The 19,821-nt window shown below is 48.4% G+C and overlaps 1 protein-coding gene across 1 annotated transcript in view; it reads right to left on the reverse strand.

Annotated features, from left to right (window-relative positions):
• The window catches only part of MYO16 (myosin XVI), a 442,217-nt gene that overhangs the window by 96,277 nt on the left and 326,119 nt on the right, over positions 1-19,821 (reverse strand). The gene's annotated exons all lie outside the window — the stretch shown is intronic.

Raw genomic sequence — 19,821 nt, forward strand, 5'->3', positions numbered from 1 at the left:
GCAGGGTCATCCCTGTCACACTGTTTCTTAAAATGTCCCCAAACCCCACTCGATCCCGCGAGCCCCCAAGTCTCCATCCGCCGTGCGCGGAACCTCGTCCAACCACGAAACAACCCTCTTCTGCCCCATGAGGATGAATTTTTAAAATGAGCCAAATATGTGTTTCAATCCTTTAACGCAGGTTTAACACTGTTATCACGGACTGACGGAAACCATTTAACAGAAGAAACTGAAGGAAAGAAAACTCCAAGTTTTCAGGTAAATATTTAGAATGCTCTTAAAACTATGCCTTTTAAGAAACCTTAGAATTCCTTATGACCATTTGAAATGAACCCAGAGGTAGTAAGAACCCGTAGTGTGGAAATCAGAACATCTGGAAGTTTTGTTCAAGTGAGATCTAGACGGGCTCTGCCCATCCTGTCACCTATCGGGTATCATAAATCCTCCAGAAGGACATTTGTTTATTTATTTATTTACTTATTTATTTGAAAGTTCCTCTGAATAACTGACATTCCCGAGCTGAAATCCATGGCAATATAATGGTTTTTTATGGATTTTTTAAAATGCCTTTCAAAATTCTACCAGCCACTTAAAAAATCGATGCAAAATTTCCCTTGCATGCACGTTATTTAACCTGGCGTGGAGGTAAACTGTGTTAGAAGATGGAGGAGGAACAGGAGGAGGAAGAGGAGGAGGAGAAGGGAGGGAGGAGGAGGGGGAGGGGGAGGAGGAGGGGAGGGGGAGGGACAGAGAAGAAGAAACAGGCAAGGATTCGTGTAACTGCATTTACTTGGACTGTGTTTACGATTCCCACGTCGGGCTGCTTTGGGAATTTAATGCCCAAAGGTAAATCACTTAAGTTCTCTGTGACTTTCTGTAAAATGTCTTTGATTTCCATCTGAAGTTTGCTGCAGCAAATTTGGCAATTTCTAAAACGAATTATTTGCTTCCTTAGAGCAAGGAAGGAAGGAAGTGCACCGCGTCCCCGTTTGTATCCAGTATCCACCGGGCTCCCTCTTAGCAGCCAGGAGAGCACCGGACGTGTGCCCCCCGACAGCCACCCCAGAGTGGTCCCCCTCTAGGGTTCTGTCAGTGTCCCCACGCAGGGAAGTGCCCAGCACGGGGGGCACCGCCGTAGTCACCGTGGGTCTGGCGTAGAAAACACTCCGAGAAAACACACCTATTGTGAATTTGTCAGTAGCAGACATTTATTTCCTTTTTCCATCCTTAGCATCACCGCTGAGCCCTCAGTCTGTGAGTCGACCTGGGCCGACAACGATCCTAATCTCGGTAGCCACACGTCAGATGAAATGCATCAACGTCAGCCACAACCTTTCCTTCTCACACACAGAATTTTGCTCCTGTATCGGACTCAGGGCACAGGAGGGCGTGAAAAGAGCAGGGGGCAGAGCCTGGACACGAACAGGAGTGCGCCAGAGGCAAGGACAGGAAAAATCTCGCTCACATTTTGATCACACCAAACGGACTGAAGTGATCTGTGGAATACGTAAGTATTCAGTGATTTTTTTTTTCTTTTCCTTTTTTTTTTAAATAAGAGGCAAGAATGGGATTTCCTACGCAGTAGGCACTGGAGTTGGTGTCTCTCTTGTCCACCGGTCTTAGTGTGTGGTTCTTGCAGGAGAGATAAGGGTGTCTCCAGGGTAGAAGAGAACAGACACAATGCGTGGAATGGGGTGTGCGTGTGTGCGTGTGTGCGTGTGCGTGTATGCATGTGTGCATGCGCGTGTGCGTGTGTGTGTGAAGGGCCAGGACTGGGAGAATTGTGTGCAGAGGGCAGTGGAGTGGACCCTCCTGAATTGTGGGTGTGTGACATGTACACATCAGTGAGCAGACACAGATTAGGTGTATAATGTCTCTGTGGTTCAAAGGTGACAGGTGATGGACTTGCACAGTGGGTCTGAATCCGGGAGAAGCCGGTGGGGGACCTAAACACAGCCTTGGGGTCTAACTTTGCAGAGAATTGCTTCGAGGCCCTTGGTCTGCGACTTCACAAGGAATGCTCCCGTCCAATCCCCCTGCATGCATTTTCAGGATGTGACATGAATTCTTTATTGTGTTAAGAGCACGAGTCTAATTCCTATGGGACCTCACAGTGGGTGAGCTTCCCCGGGGCTGGGTCATCTCCTGTGTTCCATGGTCTGCTAGATTGCCTTTGCAAGCCATGAGTACTGGTAAGTGATGGGAGACTCAGAAACCGGGCTGGGGCAATGGGGCGAGCTGGGAAGGGACATTTGTCACAAACTGAACAGGAGCATGGGCTTTCCGTACTCCTCCCAGATGCAGGAGGCCTGCGTGGGGATCTTCTTTTGACAGCCAGAAAGTACACAGTCACAGAAATCAAGACACTTGCCCAAGTTCACACAGGCGATTTTATGGCTTCAATCGTGTCTCCCCCAAATGATAAGCGGATGTGACTCTCTTTGAAAATAGTGTCCTTGCCGATGTTGTGCAGTTAAAATGAGCTCGATAAGGTGGGCCCTGGTCCGACATGGTCGGAGTCCGTCTAGGAAGAGGAGAATGCCATGGACAGACAGGGACACACAAGGAGAATGCCGTGTGACGAAGGAGACAGAGGTGGACTGGGCTTCGAGCACAGGAGCACTAAGGGTGACCGACCACAGCGGGAACGGACAGAGGCCCCGAAGGACTCCACTCGGAGTCTCAGAGGGGCGCAGCCTTGATGACACTTCGCTGGGGACTCCCAGGCTTAAGAAATACGAAAGAGTGCATTTCTGCGGTTTTAAGCCCCCTGGTTTGGGGTGCTTTGTTAGACAGGCCCGGGCCACTGAGAGAGGTGGTAACAGCAGTTGAGCAGGGAGCTGAGCCCAGGACCACGTGACTCCCACGGCGGTCCCTTGGCCCCTGGCCCCAGATGGTTCTAGAGCGGAAAGGAAAGGGCTGGGGCCGGAGAGACAGAAGAGTCAGCATGAGCATCCGCAGCACACCGGACCTGCAGACAAGAGAACCGCAGGTCCTCCGACCTTTGGGTGGCTGGGCCTCTGACGGAAAACTCAGCTCAGAATGAAATACAGACTCATTGAAGCGCTCAGGAAAGCCAGCACGTTCCTACCATTTAGCCAGAGTCACACAATGAAATGAAATCACTCAAATTATCTTTTTATTCTCTTACAATTGTCTCATTCTGGAGCTCTGCTCATTATCACGGAGAACTGAACTGACGTAATTCGAGCATCTGAAGACAGTACGAACAAGTCGGAACAAAGATCTTATACCGGGGGCTTTTCTCCTCACTTTATATTGTTCTTGTGACATCTAAAATGGTATAATTCTGACATTTCAACTGAAAAGACAAACACATCATCCCGAGTGAGGGCCTCTGTTTTAGTGTAATTAAAAACCTCTTGCTATTTGGAACGTGCGTGTCATCTCTGGGTGGTGTCCCAGGCCGATCACTGAGCTAAAACAGGATCTTGCAGAAACACCAACACACGACCAAGGGGTTAAGAATGAGCCTGGGACAGTGTGTGGGTGCTGAGCGCAGGGTGACGGGACGTGGGACTCCGAAATTCCATTCCCTACACCCTTCCAGCCTCTGTCATCCTCGACCCACCGAAGAGCTCTGTGTTCAGGCTGGTACCTGCCCGTGTCCGAGACAGAGCAGCTGACTCGAAGATGTCAATGTCAAGTCTCCGGAACAGCTCGCTGTTGCCTCATCCTGGTTTGGGTTGGAGGGAATCATTGGGATCTAATTCCATGTCCAGAACCCGGGTTCCGGGCTCATTCTTTTGGGCTCATTCGATCAATTAGCCAACGAGCACAGCAGTACCGGCTGAGCACAAGAGACGCACACGGAATGCGTCCGACGAAGATCCTTACATCCCGTGATGGAGACGGGAAGACCAGAAACACAGATGAGGAGCCACGTCAGATACAACGAGAGAGACGGAGAAAAACGGGGCAGGAGAGTTTTCACTGAGAGCAGGTATCTGCCGGCAGGGAAGGGAGCTGCGGGGCCCTCCAGGGAACGGGAACTCCGGTTGAGGGAACAGCAAACCCACAAGCCCTGAGCGGGGTCGTGTGCGCCCGCGTGAGCAGTCCCAGAGCAGCGGCCGCGGCCGGAGCAGAGAAGGCCGAGGGAAGGTCCAGGGGCAGATTCACAGGAAGGAGGTGACCCTGCAGGTGACTCTAAGCCCTTGGCTCTGACCCTGAGAGCCCCAGCACACAGTGGTTTGAGCAGACGAGTGCTACCCTGGGACTCCAGCAGAGTCCCCCAGAGCTGGTGGCCCGGCCGTGGGCATGTACAGCCGACAGCCCCGGGGACTCTCCAGAGCCCCTTCCCGCAGCCCAGGAGGGAGGCAGCGTTAGCGGGAGGAGCTGGGTGTGTGCGGCCCAAGGCCAGCGGCAAACACAGGAGGGTTTCCTGATGGATGGATGTGGATGCGGGAGGGAGGGCAGCGGCCCCTGCGAAGCTGGAGGGCAGAAGTGACATTCGTGGAGACGGAGCTCCCCGGGGACAGTAGTTGCTTCAGACTGGGGGGGTGGCGGTCAACGCCACGGAGGAGGGCGCAGGAAGAATTCCGCTAGAGCCCCAAGGACGGGGTCACTGTAGTCAGCCGACACCCCCAGATAGTCTCTGCCTGCCTGTTGCCCGTCGCTCCGTTGGGGCCCCTTTTGCCTGTCACCAGCCACTGCCTCCTGGCCAGGATGGCGCCCACCGTCCAGAAGACGCATCCTCGTGCTGAGTCCTTGTGGGTCCCTGAGGCCGAAACCGAACCCTGTGTCTGTCTTCCCTTGTGAACGTGTCTGCCGACTTTCAACTTCCTTCCCCCAGACCGCCCACGGCCCAGATGGCTGATATTGGATAAGGCCTGGGGCTGGGTGGCGAGTTCTAGCACAGTTCCGGAAAACTCTCTGACCTGCAGGCTAGTCATTAAGTACCCTCTGGACACCAAGGGTTCAAGTACAAAAACTCTCCTCAACCCACAAGCACCACCGGGCACAGGGTGACTCGGGAATCGTAACAGACATCCCGTCATTGGCAAAAATCATGGGTGGAAGGACCCCATCGTCCGCGGTGTTCGCTCGGGGTCTCGGCAGTCTGATCGGGATAGGTTGAAGTAGAAGAGGGAGGGAGGAGCAGATGACTGAGACGTGTGCAGGAGAACCTAAGGAACGTGGTACGTATTTATCTTTTCCAAAGTGATCGTTGCTTCTAGCTTCGAGGAGAACTTGGATGTGCTATTTCTCATGAGCTTAGAGATAAAGTAGAGCTTACGGGGGGACCACAGAGGCAGGCTAAACAAAGTAGAGGCTCAGTTGACTCCTGTAAGAAGCCCACCTGGAACCGTAGAGTCACTTCCTTAGAAAAATACAAGGGATGTGTATCGAGCTCATGTTTACAAACCAAACCAAACCAAACCACTAAAAACAACAACAAACCCCACCTCAGATACAATTTCTCTGACATGGTTCGTGTGCTGAGTATTGGCTTCGTCTCTTCACCCTCGAGCACAATTTAGTTGTGAAAGTTTTGGTCCCTAAGCCCCTTAAAATTTAATTCTAGTCGGCAAATATTTATTAAGCACCAATTACGAGCAAGGAACCCTGCCGAGACATGCGCAGCTTACCAGGATGGGCAAAGCGACCCTCTCATTTGACTGCCTATGTTCATGGATGACCTTTTTGGCCAAACTTGTATCTCAGAAAAGATGTGGTTTTCTTAATTCAAGACCTCATGAAATTTTCTTATAAGGGCCCTATTTAGTCCGGAACGACAAAATAAGGTTTAGGAAGCACCGCTAACCTCATCCCACAGGAACGGGACTGGATAACCCACGGAAAGAGAGAGGGAGTGTTGCTGGAGCTCTAGAGGGGAGGCTGGGAGGGGGAGGCATCCAGGAAGGGCAGAGGAGGGAGGGGAAGGGCAGGGGATGGCACCGAGACCGCAGCAGAGGGTGGGGGCGCAAGCTCGGGGCTCTGGTGACTCGTAGCACGGATGAAGGGAAAAATCAACAGCTCGAGGGGCGGGTACAACCAAGCCCAGTGTTTGGGGCGTTTTCTTCTTCAGGGTCGGGGAAGAACCAGGGAGCCCATAGGCAACATTTATAGAAATACACAAAGCCTATGTTCTACTCATGCTTATTTGGCAGAACTGCTGTTTTTCTCCAGATTATTGGGTTCATTCCTGTTTAGCTCTGACAGGACAAGGACGGGGTATCTTCTAGAACCATTTCCTTGAGACTTCCCCACAGGGCACCGCGGGGCTTTCCACTTGGCCAGAAACGAGGCTGTCCGTCTGCAGCGGAGCGGGGACGCATCGCCCTCGCTGTGCGGACTTGCCGGGACGGCTCGTTTGGCTGCTCCTATGCTAGCTCCCACAGCACACACAGTGCAGGTGCGGAGGGGTGATTTTCTAGCTATTTGGGGCTAATTTCCAGCATTCAGAATGCTGAGTGGTGGGTTGAGTGGAACAGCTGCCTAGCAACGGACTGACATACATCATGAAAATAGTGAGAAGTAGGAAGAAAAAGGAGCACAGAGGGCTTGGGGGAGAAATAAAATCTATTTCGACGTGGGGGGAGCGGAGAAGGAAGAGCGGTGAGGCAGAGAGAGACAGGCTTTGCAGAAGGGCCTTTCAACTAAAGAGGGGCACTTTTTTTTTCTTTTCTTTTAAAGAAGACGACGCGAAAGCAAAGAGAAGAAGTTGCTTAAAATCATCATTCACCCAAAAATGCACCGTGCTCCCTAAGTGTGCACATTCTTTCTCTCCTTCCCCTGACTCGGGATTAAAGACCCCACCTCCCGTGGCGGCTGGTCTGCCATTCGTCCCCTGAACTCTCCGTCCTGCAGAGGGCCGGGCCTGCTCCCCACGACGGCCCGGCAGTTACACCGCTCAGTGTCCCGTGCGGAGCCTTCACCTCGTGCACCCGCCCATCGCTCGGCCTGGTCTTCTCCCAGCTTCCCACAGTCTCCCCCAAAAGATAAGTGGATGTGACTCTCTTTGAAAATAGTGTCTTTGCCGATGTTGTGCAGTTAAGATGAGCTCGTTAAGGTGGGCCCTGGTCCGAAATGGTCGGAGTCCGTCTAGGAAGAGGAGAATGCTACGGACAGACAGGGACACACAAGGAGAATGCCGTGTGACGAGGGAGACAGAGGTTGGAGGGACTGGGCTTCGAGCACAGGAACACCAAGGTGACCGACCACACCAGAAGCGGACAGAGGCCCCGAAGGACTCCACTCGGCATCTCAGAGGGGCACAGCCTTGATGACACTCCCACATTTCTTTGCACCTGCTGTGCCCTCTGCCTGGGGCTCAACAGTCGGATCCACGTCCTGGTACATCTCCTGTGTCCACCTACCCACGACTCCTCCTGGATATTTACTGGAAGGGTAGGAAGGGGACACAGCTATATGCTGCTGCAGCGTCGGGGCCTCCTGGACGGTGCAGGCCTGGAATCTGGACGTGAGTTTATTTTCACTTCTACTGGGATCCACCTTAAGCCTCCCCTTGCTCACCATGAACTGCGTATGACTCGATTAAAGGAAAAAGGTGCTAGGACAGTCCCAGGCCTCCTGCTGAGGCCACTGGTCAAGACTGACTTCCCAGCTCTTTCCAAATTATGGCAAATAGGCTGCCGTCACCTTTAGAAACACGGATGCACCCTTCAAAGACACGGTGGCATTTCACATTCCCATGTGCCTCCCGGTTCAAGAGGCCCAGGGAGGACAGTCCTCGGGAAGAGTGGGGAGGTGCTGGGAAGAGCCGCCCCCCTGCCCCGCCATGTCCCCCCACAGCCCACACCGGGCCATCTGCTGGCGGAGCGAGGGGCCTCCCACCCTGCCGTGGGCGGGTCTCCAGGGTTGGAAGTGAAGCAGGGAGCAGGAGAGACGGAGGGAGGGAGAGAAACAAAATGCCTGCAAATTCCAGGTGTGATGCCAGGTTTCCGCACATCGACGCAGAATCGTCACAATCCCAGGACATTTGTCAAAGCTGTGTGACACCTTCAGGTAGTTCATAGCAGGGCTAGGGGCTAATCTGGCTTCTACTAAGGTATGTGGGAGACGAGGTAAGATGAGACCCTCGCCCCCTTTTGCTTTTGGGCTTGAGAGAACAAAGGGGACCATCATGCAGAATAATATATAAATGAGGAATATCACTAAGACACAACCTGGAAAAGCCTGACTCCATGGTCGTCCCTCACGTTCCGCACCCTCAGCTTTGGGGTTAGTCCCTTCCTCTCTCCCTCCCCCCCCCTCCTCCTTTCTCCCCACCTTCCGTCCCTCCCTCCTGCCCTCTCCCTCCCTCTGTCTCTCCCTCTCTCTAACCCTCTCTCTCAGTCTCACCGTGGGGGTGAGAGCTGCTTCTGTTACTATTATTTTAATAACATTACGGTATGACTTCGATGTCATCACAGCCATCACTGTTAGGCATTTATCAGTTAAGACTAAAACACAGCATCCAACATTCACACTCAAAGTCCGGCTCGCACACCACCGCGGAGAGAGTCCCACGAGGAGGAAGAGGTGGCAGGGAGGGGTGAGGGCACCCTGCAGTTCCCGAGAGGCTTGGCCAAGCCCTTCCCAATCCCCGCGAAGTCCCCAGGCTGCGTGCCGCTGGCCCTCTGTGAGCTCTGGGGAAGGTGTGGGGTTTGCTTGTGCTTCAGCTGCTGCTGTACCGGCTGGTGGGACACAGGGCTGGCCAGTGGGGCAAGGGCGGTGGGTGTGAACGTGGCCGGGATTCGAGATGCGCCCATCCCCTCAATAGCCTCCCTCCGGGGAAGCGACTGGAGCCTGAGCCTGTGGCCGAACAGCCTGGCCGCCTGGAGACGCGGCCTTATCCCAGGGGACTCACTCACACATCTGTGTCATCAAGCCAGCGGTTCCCATCCCAGACAACGCGGGAGGTGAATTAAAAAAAAAAAAAATGCTAGACTAGACCTCGGCTCCTGGAATCAGCCAGTACCACACCGATAAAAAACAAATTCAGAACATCTGCTAAGAATTTACATGACAAGGCTCTCAAGTTCTCTTGCTTCACGTCTGGTCCCTCCCTTTCATTTGAATTGCGAGATGTCACCTCCTTCTATGTATTCAAAAAAGGGATGAAAGGGAAACACTGAAGGAGAAAATCCCCGCGGGGAATGTACACCGAGGTCCCTTTCCTAAGCAGCCTTTGCAGGCCGACCACTGACCTCAGCCAGGTTGGGGTTCGCTCCGGGTGGAGCCCTTGAGTGTTCTCCTACACAGAAACCCCACCCGGGCACGCCCGGCACTCCAGAGCCATCTCCCATGGGGGGCACCGAAGACCGTGCCCTTTTGGGGCGCGGACGTTGTGATGGGGCTGAGATAACGGTTACAGTCAGAGACCCCACTGCTGTGGTTCCTGGGCTTGTGACCCGCACCTGGGAGGTCCCTGAGCACGGTCGGCCCGCACTGACCGGACGGGCTTGTGTCCTTCCTCCTCTGCGCTTTGCAGAATTACTGGCGGGGGCACAGCCTGTATTTATCAGGTACAAGCAGAGCTCGTTGAGTTAAACTGAAAGAACAGATGTTCACTGCTTGTTCAAGCCTTTAAGTGAGAGACCTCTTTAAGCTATGCAGTTCGGGTAAAATTATCCCATTTTTAAAGCAATTTCCTCCTTTCAAAGACTACCAGGGTCAGCGTGACCATCTATTTTTTGAATAGGGACAGGAAACGGAGGCTAGAAATGTTTGTTATTCCATCGTTTTCTCTCCCCATCATACAGAGGGCAATCCTTTTCCGTGGACATGGCTAGAACATTTTATGGAGTCTGGTAGCTAACACCAGTTGTATTATTCCAATAAGTTTATGCCTATTTCAGACATCGAATGAGTTACTTACTGCCATATGAACCTGCTGTTCAGAATGTCACTGTCATTATGACTCGTTAGCAGATCACAAAGGAGAATGGCTCTGTTCCTCACCAGAACAGTCTGGACCTGCACCGAGATCAGACTGTTTCAGCAACAATGAAACTGTCTCTTGAACATCCACTTTGAGAGTCTGTGACAGGCTTGAACGATGACTTGGAGATCAGTGTCTGCACCTAATTATGTCGGTTAATTTCAGAGAGGATCACAGTGATCTCTGAACAACACGGGTTTGAACTGAGTGGACCCACTGACACACAGATTTTTTTTTTTTATAGTGTGCCACTATAAATGTGTTTTCTCTGCCTTTTGATTTTCTTTTTTTTTAAAGAAACTTTATTTTTTTTTAAAGATTTTATTTATTTAACAGAGAGAGTGAGATGACAAGTAGTCAGAAAGGCAGGCAGAGGGGGAAGCAGGCTTCCCGCTGAGCAGAGAGCCCGATATGGGGCTCGATCGCAGGACCCTGGGATCATGACCTGAGCCGAAGGCAGATGCTTAACCCACTGAGCCACCCAGGTGCCCTGCCTTCTGATTTTCTTAACAACATTTTCTTTTCTCTAGCTTGCTTCCTTCTAAGAATACATTATATAATACGTGCAGAAAAACATGTGCGAATCGACACGTCATGGTATTGGTAAGGCTTGCAGTCAACAGTAAGCTGTTGGTAGTTTGGGGGAGTTGAAAGTTATACTCAGATTTTTGACTGCATGGAGTTCAGCGCCCCTAACTCCCACACTGAACATGTTCAAGGGTCAACCGTAGTTACGTTTTTTAGAACCACTTTGCTGAGGTATGGCTGACAAAAAGCTGTACATTTTTACTGTATTTAACTGGATCAGTTTGGAAATAAGGATAAATCTGTGACGTCATCACCACCTTCTATGCCATAAACATACCCATCCCCTCTGAAAGTTCCTCCCACCCTCTTTAGTTCTGTTTGTGTATTTATTTGTGAATGGAATATGCAATATAAGATCTACCCTCTTAGAAAAAAATCTAAGTATATAATAGAGTATTGTCAGCTGTAGGCATGATGATGTACAGGTCTCTAGGACTTACTCACCTGCAGAACTGAGACTTTGTGCCCTTTGTCTTCTCCCCATCCCCTCTACCCCCAGCAGCCCACTCTCTGCCTCGATAAGCTGGACTATTTTGGATTCCACATGGAAGTGAGCTCATACAGTACTTGCCTTTCCGCATTTGTCTTTTTTGTGTTTCTGTGAAACTCCAGGTTCATCCGTGTTGTTATAAATGGTGCAATTCCTTCACTTTTAAGGCTGAATAATATCCCACCATATGTAAATGCTGCACAGAAATTTTAATTTAATTTACCTATCACCGATAGGTCCTGATACATTTAATTAAAGTTTTAATTTAAGAAAAGACGTGAATGGGGTGCCTGGGTCGCTCAGTCGGTTAAGGGTCTGACTCTTGATTTCAGCTCAGGTCATGATCTCAGGGTCGTGAGATCCGTGGGATCAAGCCCCACACTGGGCTCTGCGCTGGGTGTGGAGCCTGTTTTAGAATCTCCCTGGCCCTCTCCCTCCCCCTGCCCTCATGCTTGTGTGTGTGTATACACGTGCACTCTCAAGTAAACAAAATCTTCAAAAAAAAAAGAGACATGATTAAAATTGGCATTAACAAATGAGCGGTCTCTTTACATCCACTCACACACCACACAGCTCTGACGTACACACCCTTAGAAAGGCTGGTTTGCCTGGGGTTCACCTTTTACATTACTTCATTTGAGGATTATAAATTAAAATTAACACAGTTGTGCAATAGTCCAGTACCAGAAGCAATGGTGAACAAGATACCATCTCGTTCTTGGGTGTCCTCTCTGTTGAATGCTGAGCATTGCCGAGGGGACCCCTGGAAATTACTTAGATTCATAGAGGTGTGATGAGTCATTGCTTTCCTCTAAGCTATGTTACAGCTCTGGAGGGCTAGAACATAAGCCGCAGGAAAATGAGAAGAACACCGATAATTCCTGTCCAAAGCCACGCAGATGACATTTGCCTTGGCAGTGCAAAGACATTTTGTCAGTAGAGAAGATAAATCTGCGTAAATCAGATTTTCACTTGAACTGGCTTTAACACCTGATTAGTTCCCTCTTTTCCTAAGGAGCTGAATAAAATCTTTGTGATGCCTTATCTTGGTACGAGAGTCTCGATTTTACCTTTTTGAAAAATGACACTTAAGCGCAATCCGGTGCGGGGGGGGGGGGGGGTTGCGGATTTCAGCAGCGACGGGTTTGCGTTCCAGCCACAGTCAAAGCCCAATCACTTCTCTGTCCCGGGATGGTCTCCGACCTCGGCACTCACGCTCCGTTTCCAGACGCACCACTTTATCGAGACCCCATGTGTCAAGATAGCGACCATTTTATACATCAGATCCAGTAACTGTATTTCAGGGTTTTCTCCTCCCGCTGCATTTCTCTGTTTCCATATAACCTGATCGATCTGCAGCACCCAATACCACCCCTTTCTCCCTCCTTGACACGGTTCCCCTGGGGTCCTGCCATCCCGAGGCTTCCCTCCCACGGGACCACTGCATCCTGGTCTCCTTTCCCGGGCAGCCCCTCCAACCTACTACCACGCATGTGTGCTTTTTTGCACTTGCTTCCGGCTGCTCTGGGACGTCTTCCCCGCGTGACTTCAGACGCACTAAGGCTGCTGCCAGCGTTTATGAACTAACGATGGGAAGTTCATGTGCCTCTAAAACACCATCAGCACCCGCCTGTACTGCACACCAGCACAGTGAATGGCCTGCCAGATGGCACAGGGCGAGTCTCCCGACCATGCAGGAAGCCCGGGGGTCCCACGCCCCACTCCTGCCACACATTCCCCGTTGATCTGCTCCACGGGCCCCGCCCGGGGTCCACCTCCCCACGTGCAGCCTGGAGTCCGCCGAGACCTGCTCCTCCACGTCCAACTCCGACGTGGTTGACCTCTCCTTCATCTGCTTAAATTCTCTGCATAAAGCCTCACCGGCTTCTTTCCCAGTTCCGTCATCAACCAGGACCTGAACATCCCTGCCTTACCCTGTCCGTTCAGTTTTTCACACTGTTTCGCCAACACCCTGCAGGGACTCTCCGTCCTCAGCACACACGCTGTGGGGTTCTTCGTGGTGTCGTCCTCACCTTGCCTTTTCCTGGTTAAACACCTCCCAGCCGTGAGGATCCCTCACTTCCGCCACACCGAGATGTATTAAACCCACCGTGTTCTCTTCATTGTTGTGCTTCCCTACATGCTTGCGCGGACGACTGCAGACCTTTTTCAAACCTCAGCTTGATGTTGACGACTCCAAGAAATCTTGGGGGTCCCCTCCCTGGGTTCCTCCACTGCCTGGTGCAGACGCTATTCACAGCGCACTGCCCCACATGGTCTTTGTCATTTCCCTGGCTTCTGAATGGAATGTTCTAGATGTTCCATATTTTCATCCCTAAAGTAGCTCACAGTATCTGACATGTTGAAAACATCCAACAAACCATTGTGAAGTGAGCAGGCGAAGGAAGGAGGAGAAGGAAATAGAAATGAGGAAGTGGGAGAAAATAAAATTTTAATGATTATTTAACTATTATTTTAATGTAACGAAATCTATCATAGTCTCATATAAGTAAGCATCTTTATTTACAAGCCAAATACGATTACATATTTTTAAAAATATTTATTGTTATTTTAATGACAATAAAGGATGTTGCCTTTCCGGTGACCACCCCCTCACGCCAATGTATAAAAACCAGTGACTGTGCTATTACGTAGCGTGTTTTAATAGTCACCAAGGTGAAGTGCAGAATTCCAGAGCCATTCATCTCCCTGTTTTTATTTCTAACATATTAAGGGGTTTGACTGCTTTTGTCTACCTGGTCACCCGCTCCAGCTAGGGGTGACTGGCGGGTTTCTCGCTGACCCCCCGAAAGGCAGGGAGGAGGCAGGGCTGGGTTGGCGGTGGCCGCCGGGAGCGAAGGAGCAGGTGTGGCCACGGGAGGGGTCTGCTCTGCAGAGGGTCCTTCCCCAGGCTGCGCGGTCCCTGCTGGATGTGCCCTCACAGTGCTCTCATCCTCTTCTTCCCTGCTATAAGTTTCTCAAGTAACCCTCTTCCTCAGATGCTGCTGCTGCTTCTACACGTTCAGACTGACTGGTATTAAAAGAAGTCTGTGGCCAATTTATTTAAAACCACTTTAAACTGTCTAAAAACAGGACTGCCGAGTAGATGCACTTCAGTGAAAGTGACAGAACAGACCAACTGGAAGCCTACATCCCTATGTGATGCCTAAGATGTGTGCTGCCTGGAACAGTGTGTCCCACGTGTGAGCACAGATCTCCATTAAGGAAGGAGAAGACGCAGGCCACAGCCTCATGAATTCAATCCCAGACCCCCCACCTCTCCCACAGACTGATGCAAGGATTGGCTGCAACGCCGGTGGTCTTGGAAACCCTCTCCAGCTGCCATAATCACCACCTACCAAGTGCAACGTCCACCCGTGGGCAAGGTCCCTGGGAAACCTGCCCTTGTGAGACATTGGAGCTCAGCATCTTGCTCGCCTGCACTGTTCTTAAACATGGCTGGGGCCTGCTTTAAGTGGTGACTCTCTTTACAGCGTTCCCTTGATGGCATGGAATGCCTAACTGCAATCTCTTCTCTTTCCTTTTCCCTCATCTCATTCTATCTTTCGAAAGTTCTTCACTATCATGCACGCCTTGATCCACACGGCGTTTCTTCTTCCTGGTACCCTCAGTGAGTCATTCCCCAATTTAAAGATGTGGTGGACAATCTGTACTCCATATGTCTGGTTCTCTCCACCACACAAACCCTTCTGGTCACAGTTTCCAGAGGCTTCATATCCCTGTCACTTTTCAGACACGGTGCTCTTTGGTTTTCATCTACAACACTAGCTATCATCTACTGACTTCAAATATACATATTCAGTAGCCATTAGCCAGCGGTACCCCAACCCACTGCATCCAAATCGGCCTCCTTCTCAACCCTCCACACCTGCTTCCCCTCTGCTGTTACTCCTCTCTGTCATGGGCACCGTGACCAGGCTGTAATGCAAGCCAGATCTCAGAAACCACCCTTAATCCTCACCTGTCCAAAGCCCCATGTTCACAGTCACTAAGTGATACTGCTTTCATGTTCAAAATACTTTGGTTTTCATTGGCATCTTTTAGGTCTGTTTAGTTTTCCAGTGTTTTAACTTTAGCTCTGATCATGTTTACTGAAAACCAAACTCCACTTAGCTGCTAGAAGTAGTTCTTAACCAGAGGTGAGTCTTCCCTCCTGGGGAAACTTTGGAGGGTCTGGGGGCATTTCTCGATGTCATGATGGGGGTGGGGTTGGGGAGAGGGCTCCTGGACTCTGGTGGGTACAGTCTGGGTATGTTCCCACATCCTATAATGCACAGGCCAACTCACTACAACAATACATGGCCCAAAACGTCAAGGGGCAAGGTTGAAAAACTATGTGCCAGGGAAATCCAGCTCAGGGGTTAGCAACCTTTCTCTATAAAGAGCAGGTAGTAAATGCTTAGGGTTTGTGGGCCATATTCTGCATCACAACTACTCTGCTCCGCCTTGGTAACACCAAAGTGACCAAGGATAATGCAGAAACAAATGGACGTGCTCGGTGCCAGAGAAACTGTATTTAGTCAACAGGCTGCTAACAGGGTTTGGTCTGTGAGCCACAGTGTGCTGCCCCCTTATCTTACTTAAAGGAAAAGAAAACTACATTATTTTCCTGTTTCTAAACACTTAATGCTTATTGCAACAGGATAAATTCCCTATATCCTAAAATACATAGGCCTTGCCTTTCTCCCTGCTCTCATTTTCTTTGCTTCCTTTTTTTCTTCGATGCTCATTCGTAGGTTACTGCAGTGAGAATGTCTCCCCTGTACCTTATGATGCTCCTCACCTCTTCCCTTTAACGATATTAATCTTACCCAGCCTGGCTCTCATTCTAAGTCTGAGGTTTCTGTTATCATCTCCTTCAATAACTTTATTTCTCAACACTACTCAACACTCCTCTAGGAATTCCTTATGATTGCTTCCATCTGGCGAGGTAACAGCCTTTACTCCCAGGATCCGATGATGAACTACAATCCTCTCGTGAGTCTATGTCTCCAACTCAACTGGGAGGTACTCTAGACCCGAGCAAGACTTTCCCATCGCTGTATCCCCAACACTCAGAATGGCCACAGGGAGTCTGCAGGAACTCAGTATCAAATCGAATTAATAACTTTTATAGCAATGTCTTTGAGCTTTCAAGCTTCTGGGTCTTTGGAGAGCACTTGGGTAAAATTTAGGGCAAGAAATTAAAAAAAAAAAACATTTTGAAGGCAATAAAGTACCTGTGTTACATAACAGTTAACTTTGTTAGATCTTATTTATTATTTTCTTAATTTTAAATACTTCAATAAATAAAGTAAGAGAATTCTGAGAGAATGCATAAAAATCATACTTAAAGTTCATATTTTTCAAGGTCTATCTTCATCAGGACATTTGTTTCTTTGAAACAGATAAATTATTGAAACATAGCTCTGTATCTACATCTATATCTATAATTTCCCTGGCCACTGTAAAGGAATGACAGTGAAATATAGTAAAGGCCAGAGGTATGTCCTTAAATCTTAATTTTCTGAGCCTTCTTCCTATCCATGTCTGATAAATGGTTACAGCAGTATTTTCAGGGTAATGGTTGCTGTAAAGATTTCTGAGATAAAGGTATTTTTTAAAAAGGCATATACTCCTAATCTCATTACTTATTAATTTTTGGAACGTCTTAAGAATTTGTTGATGTCTCAGGGTTTACCTGTGTAAAGTACTGGTCGATAATCAATAAGAGAATAGGAGATTTCCTGCTAAGTCTTAAAATTCTACTGTTGACCTAGCAGGTGGAACTTTTTCTTCTTGAGCCAAAGCATTTTTTGGCATGGGTTGGGGGGCAGAATGCTCATAAGCCTGTTTAGAATCCTATACATAAATATGCATTTCTGACCATTTTGGTCCTAGAGACGTCCAACTCATGAATTCCCTAAGAATAAGAATGAAAGTCATCAGCTTCCTGGACAATTTCTAACGTGCTTAATTTTAGCTTAATTAAAATCCCATGCACATTCAAACAAATATAGTATTCGCCTCCACTTCCTATCCAAAACTCTTGTCTAGCATCATCATTTCATAAAATACCAGCTGCTCTATGTTAATTTTTATACAGAAATACAAGTCTGTTTAGGAAAAATTAGTATACATAATCTGAATAATCAAAGGAGAAAAGTATACCATTATCTGAACTATCAAAATTATCTTAAATACGTGTTTTCAAATAATACTATCATTTTCAGAAGTTCTCTGTTTTAAAGACAGATTATAGGTGCTCACAAGATAGCCCAGGAACAGTGTAATAGATAAAGTACCCATCTAGTAGGAAACAATATTAAAAATAAATTCACAGACTTCTGTTTTCAAGTCAAGATGGGGCAAGAGTGACTGGTCTTATCCTCCATCCTCAAACAACTTAAAACTGGACAGCGTATGTGAGGCAATGGTTCTCAGGGTACGCACTGAACATAGTCAGGGAAGGTAGTGATCCCCGAGAGAGCACAAATAAGGTAAGTCCTAAGACCTCCCAGTTTACTTCATGAGGGAAGATTCTAGACTGTGGCCCAAAGAGGGATCCCAAGTGAAGCCGAGGGCTTTCCCTGAGTTGAGGGTATGGCCCTTGGGAGATGAAGGATGCCAAGGTAGCTTCAGTTCACAGAGAAGATAGTCTGAGAAAAGACAGCGCACCAAGAGAAGGTTCCAGAGAACTTCAGAGCCCCATTCAAGTCTCTAGTAGAATATTGTTCCCACATGTGGATAAACTACCTAAGTCCCAGAGAAGTTCTACCCAAATGGAGGAGAGAATACCATCCCAAGGCAAAGATGAGACACAAGGAAGGCTGTTCCCATCAGCCAGAGTGAAAAAATCCACAATATATGGGGCACTGGATAGAGAAGTTAATTATTTTGCATAATTAGTATGGCATAATAAGCCCCAGACTACATACTGGTCTGGTTCCACCTAGCAAAACATAAGAGCAAAACCTCAAAACAAGAAACTGTTTCCAAGCGGCTTAATTGTTTTCTGGACCAAACTCAAAAATATTTATAGAAATACAAAAATATGTACCACCTGAAAAAGTAAAACTCATGTAATGTCTGGTATTGAATCAAAACTCACCAGGCATGCAAAGAAGCAGAACAATCTTATCTATAAGAAAGAGAAAAATTAATCAATCAACACTGACCCAGAAATGGAAGACAGTGGAATTAGTTAGACAGATATTAAAGATATAATGCGAAAGACATGAAGGGTTTTTGAAAAATCCAAAGTGAACTAAAGATGAAAATTATAATATCTGAACCAAAAGATGCACTGGGTTGGATTAAGTGTAGATTAGACATATCAGAAGAAAAGATTAGTGAACCTGAAGATATAATAACAGAAACTATCCAAAATGAAACAGAATCAAGGCTAAAAACTGATGAACATCTGTGATTTGCACTAATCAGTGATGAGAGTCTGTGGGACAAACCCACAGATCTGATACACATGGATTTGTACCATCTAACTTAGAGGAGATAAAAGAGTAGATAGAAAAAATATTTGATGAAATTATAGATAAAAATTTTCCAGATTTTATCAAACCTGTAAACTCACAGGTCCTAGAAACCCACAGATTGAAGCAGCTTGATGAGCCCAAAGCACAAGCAACAAGGAAAAAATCACACCAAATTGCATCATTCTCAAATTACTCAAAAGCAGTAAAAAAGAGAAAATCGTAAAAGCACACAGGAAGGAAAAAGACAAATCTTACACAGAAGAGAAAAGAATGACAGCCAACTTCTTCTTGGAAAGAGTACAACCCAGGGAAGTAGTACCTTTAAAATACCAGCAGGAAAAACATGTCAACCTACGATATTTCACCTTATATAAATCTCTTTCATAAATGAAGGCGAGAATGGCAACACCAGGGAGGAACCGTATAGTAAACCACGGACAGGGTGTGATGATGAAGGTCAGTGCAGGTTCACCGACGGGACGATAAACACGTAAATAACTTATCCTCACACTCAGAAAAACATCCAGAGAGATTTAACAAAATTCTGCTGGGGGGTGTGGATGTGGGGGAGGCTGTGCATTTGGGGGGGCAGGAGTGTGGGGGGCGATCTATCTTCCAATCAGTTTTGCTGTGAAGTTAAAAGTGCTCTAAAATATAATGTATAAAAAATTTTTAAAAATTGAACTGAAAAAAAAGGAAGGTGACATTTGTATATGATCTGTGTACATATAGCTTGGAGGTGAGCCATGGGCTCATGAAAAGCTTCATTGTGTCACTTTCCAGAGCTCCTCCTCCTGCCCAGGCTCATGAGCACTTTCCTGTTGCCTGGATGTCCCCTTTCCTGTCCTCTAGCCTGATGTCTCTGGTTTATTTACCCCTCATCTCTGTGTACTGAGTGCATCTGCATCTGGGGCTGAGATATGGGCTGCCAAGAAAGATAGGGGTTCACCCCACACTTTTGAGACCACTGATCTTCTGACTGGGGTGAAAGCCTCCCCTTCCTCGGAGGAGAGGTGCCTGTGAGCCTCTGGCACGTGAGAGAAGGGAGGAAATAAAAAAACAGAGTATTTCCACACACTTGGAACTTTACGAGTTTCATATCCCGTCCCTCGAGGCTGAAGTAGGGGACTTCCTCTGAAGCTGTTTGTTTGCACCAGTACTGACTTCTGGGTTTAGAGATGCCTGGATTCCAGGCCGGGGGATCCTGGGGAAAAGTGGTAAACTCACGATCAACTCAAAGGTGCTGTTTAACTAAACAAAGGTGAGTTTTATTAATTGCCTTTATTAAAATAGAAATAAAGGCTTCCTGGAGTGCCTGGGTGGCTCAGTGGGTTAAGCCTCTG

The sequence above is a fragment of the Martes martes genome (assembly GCF_963455335.1).
Source record: "Martes martes genome assembly, chromosome: 3".
Taxonomy (NCBI): domain Eukaryota; kingdom Metazoa; phylum Chordata; class Mammalia; order Carnivora; family Mustelidae; genus Martes; species Martes martes.